Source organism: Rutidosis leptorrhynchoides, chromosome 1, assembly GCF_046630445.1.
Source record: "Rutidosis leptorrhynchoides isolate AG116_Rl617_1_P2 chromosome 1, CSIRO_AGI_Rlap_v1, whole genome shotgun sequence".
Lineage (NCBI taxonomy): Eukaryota > Viridiplantae > Streptophyta > Magnoliopsida > Asterales > Asteraceae > Rutidosis > Rutidosis leptorrhynchoides.
The window spans coordinates 561,023,624-561,028,254 of record NC_092333.1 but is presented as its reverse complement, the minus strand read 5'-3'; positions in this window follow the sequence as shown (position 1 = coordinate 561,028,254).

Here is a 4,631-nt window from a genome sequence, read left to right as displayed (position 1 = left end):
ATGCTTGAACTTTAAAATAAAAGACAATTTTGTTGGTGTGCTGGTTCTACAACATGTAGGGCAACCCAGTAAGTCACAAATTCTTTACTTACTGCCTACATGGCAAACAATCAGCACAACAAGGTCTTTTATATCATGGTTATTCAATGTCTAAAATGAAATAATAAATAGCTCACAACATTAAATGATAACTTAAAACAGAAACTCATTTACTCCCAATGATTTAATATTAAATTCATAACATATTAAATGTAACAAAGAATTTTTAAAACTTTGTTTTGTGGTCTTTAACTTCATTTTGACTTAACACTTGCTGCATTTAATGCTTAATGGGAGGTATGAGTGTTCAAGCCGATTATACGTCATATCAACAGTCTGTGTCCCCTCGAAAACGTGCCAGTCTGTCACATCTGCCCACGCACCTGCAAATGACAGTTGCCATTTTTCTCTATCCTGCACTTTTTTCTACACTCCGAAAGGTTAAATAAGGCGATCCATTTCTCATAATAACCTTCGGTTATTAACTCTTCAATTTACCTTTCAAAAACACACTCTTCTCTCTAATTCCCCAAATCTTCAAATCATTCATACATTCATCTTCAACAATCTTCTCAAAGGCAGACCAACAACAATCACCACCCATCGAGAACCAACCAGAGGAACAACAACATCAGCAACAACAACCAGAACAATAACCTCCACCGACACCGGAGGAACCAATTGAACAGGGACCATTAGTTAACCTTTATCCAAGTCTTGTTAAGGATACTAACGCACCTGCACATGATCTCATTCGCCTATCTAGAGGCAATGCAGCACATGCTCTCTCCATACCCAAGTCTAAAGCCAACATAGGCTATGAGACTTTGATCTACTACATCAGGTGTTGCCCTTTGGCGAGATCTATCACCGGAGTGCCTTCTCGACTTTCTCCATCCTGCTTAGCCCGATTCTGGTACACTGCCACCATGGCCACCACTCAACAGAATGCTCCATGTATTCGTGGCATGGTTACTGAAACCTTAAACTGCTCAATCACCGTTGATGCCATTCGACGTGCCCTTTAACTGCAAGATGGACCATTTGTTAATTCACTAACAAGCGATGAATTCAGGAGGCAAGTGCTGGAAACGATTGGATATGCTGGTCCAATTGGTCACACGCCATTAAGGAAGCACATGCCACTGTTGTGGTACTATTTCTTTGGACTGCTGACCCAGTGCATCAGCCAGAAGTTCGGTAGCTTTGATCAATGCTCAAATTTTGAGCTTAAGATGGGTCATGGGTTGCTGTTCAACCAAAATATTGATTATGCTGCTGAAATCTTTTTAAGGTTAAGGGAGATGGTGCTTGCACCCAAAAGGAGACATTTAATCCCCTTTCTAAGGTTCTTGAGCCTTGTGTTTGAAAACGAGCTGGGTGATGCTTACCAGCAGATTACTGAAGAATCATTTGACCTGCCTTTAAAGCAAGGGGATGCCAAAAGATAAACCAACTGCTCTATATGCTGCCTTGATGCCAGCAATGCTTGAGTATCTAGCTACTCAAGGTGGAGTTGCCCAATCGACTGCCTCTGGTGTTGCACCAGCTGAGGGGGAGGGAACTCAGTGAAAGCCAGCTACTCGTAGGAAGAAGCCAGCTACCTCAAATAGAACAGCCACCGTCTCACATACTGGTAAAGCAGTAGTTGTATTAGAATCTAGTGCTCTCTGATAATAAAGAACAGCCATAGTCTTATATACTGACTACCCACTTCTAAGTATTGGAATCCGTTGCTTATCTATTTCTTGGTAACAGGCAAATCCAAACATGCTAAAGTTGGCTCCACACAAGCCACATGGGAGATTTCCCCAGTCTCAACTGCTGCTTCTGAAAAGAAGGATGCTATGGAACCTGGTGCGTCTCTAGACCAAACAGCAGAAATCTCTAACTTAATTAAAACTATTTTAACTGCTGACTTGAAAAATGAAAGTGGAGTTAAAGGTACAACCTTGACTCCCAAGCTGACTGGTTTTAAAACTAGTGTTAAGAAGAGTAGCATCCCATACTCTTCTATCCAGGCACTTCCACATTTTTCAAAATTATCCTTCAAGAAATATCCTCTGTTGACAGTACAACCAGCAGAGAACATAACTAACCCCCAAAGCAGACTTGAGCTCGCTCCTCATCATGTTGAATCAGCTCAGGCTACTGCACAGCCTAAATGTTACTTGGATCATGATAAGAGTCACACTCCTACATCATTACCAGCCAGAACTCTTACACAATCTGGGTCAACATGTGTTGCCAATGAGTCAACAGAGTCACAGCTGCACTTACAGACACCTTACTCTGTCTCAATTAAAGGGCTGACTAAATCACCAGTCTGTCCCCAGAGACCAACAACAGATGCAATTGTTGAGTCAAATTTATTTGGTTCTACATTGTTAACATAAAATGTTCTTTTGTTTTAGTTCTTAGCAGGGTAGATGAACAGGCAGAGGGGGAGCAAGAAAAGAATGTTATTGTTTCTACTGATGAGCTCTCTGTTTCTGCTACTGGTGTTGGTGCTACTGATTTGTCTACTAGTGGTGCTGATGGTAGTGCTGTTGCCTCTACTGCCGCTGGCACTACTAGAGATATTGTGGCTGCTGGTTCCACTGACCTTACTATTAATGAGGAGTTAGCTACTGCTGATATTTCTGCTACTCCTCCTGCTGTCTCCGGTATTGCTGCTTCAACCACTGATTCTAAGGTGGTTAATGAGATGATAGCAGAACCTCCTCCTGCACTTGAAAAAGTTATTGATAATATTGTTAAGGAGGTTCTTGATTTCGATGTTACTGGTTCTACCACTGTTACTCCTCTGACTGCTGCTACTGAGGAAATTTCTACAGGTGGTGACCAGGATGACGTGGTGATTACTGATGAGCTTATTACAGTAAATGCTGCCTATTCTGCACATGTCACTAGTTCTACGAAACCCGCTTTGGATGCTGGTACCTCCACTGCTACTACTACTGACACTACTCAGGCTTCTGTTTCTGGTGAAAAGCCCAAGTATGTGTGCCAGGTACCAGATCTAGATGAAGTTGTGCCCAACTTCATATATAAGGGAGCCTCTATCACTCCCAATATTGCCTTGCTGGTGGATCAACTGACAATTGATCCTCAAAGTGTTTAGTCTCAGCCAGCAAGCTACCACAGGAAGAGCTGATTGAACTACTGTCTCAACTTGATCGATCAGCAAGAGAAGAGGTATATGAGAGGCTGGACACTCTACAACCAGTTAATAAGCAGCCACACTACCATTACTTTGGTATGGCTTCAGCTACTTCTCCATGGCCTGGTACATGGAGGCCTCTCAAGTTCATCATCAATCCTGCTACTGGTAAATGTGTCATGCAAAATATTCCTGATTCGCCAGTACCTTCTGATTCATCAGCTTCTTCCTCATCATCTTCTTCATCTGATGATGATGCTGATAAAGGTGCTGGTAAGGACGAGCCAGTCATTCATGATAATGTGACTGGTTCCAAAAATAAACTAGTGGATCTTACTGATGATGCTGATAATGATAGTGCAAAGGATATAAGTGGTTCTAAACCTTCGGGAGAAGGTAAAAATGATGTCGATGAGTCAGATTCTGACCTTCCACCTCGAACACCCCACAGAGGTACTCCTGTTGTAGCTGCTAGTGATTGCCCCTAAACCAGTAGTTTTGATCCTACTAAGGTGGCTGCCATTTCTACTATGGCTGTTTATTGTACTATAGCCAGAATCACACCAGACATCCAGTGATCCATCCACGAAACTATTACTGATCGCATGACTGAAGCCATTCGCAGAGCTGGGGACGTTACAACATCCACTATTGAAGCCCAGCTCAAACAAGTATGTGCTTATTCAGATCTCGCGGTGGATGCCATTGTCCAACACCATGAGGAAGAGGAGGATCTTAAAAGGAGAATTATCTCTCATAATGAATATGCCGATCATATTTCCCGTATTCAAGCTAAACTTGATGCTGCTAATCGCAGGCTTCTATTTCTTAATAAGGAGAATAGTGTATTAGAAGAGATGTTGGATTCGTAGGAACGGCAAATGGCTACAATAATTCCTGCCTCTGCTTATGTTCAAATGGTGGAGGTAATGCAACACATGGCTGCTCTTCAAGCTGATGTAAGAGCCAGCGTAAATCAAATGGCCATGGGTGTTGCAAGGAATGAAGTTCGTTCTTCAAACCTATGCCTCAGAAAATATGGCATGGATCCTGGTGCCCATCTATCTCTGGCTGATGTTGACTAGAACAACTTTGCCTATTCTGTTCCTGAGTCAGATAGTGATCTTGATGCACAAGTTTCCCCTGACCATCCTTCTGCCCCTGCTGATGACAAAAAGGGGGAGAAGAAATCTAAAAAGCTTAAAAAGAGAAAATAAACTAAGGGGGAGCATGAGCATGAAAAGGCTCCAAAGCAGCAAAGGAGAGATGGTGATGATGGTGGTGATGGTACTGGTCAAAGTACTGGCACTAAGCCCAGCAACGCTCATACTGAAGCAGGTGTCAAGACTGCTCATACTGGCAGTAAACCCAAAGATATTTCTGAACTGGCTGTTGCTGAATCTTTTATTGTTTCTCAAACTATTGAAAG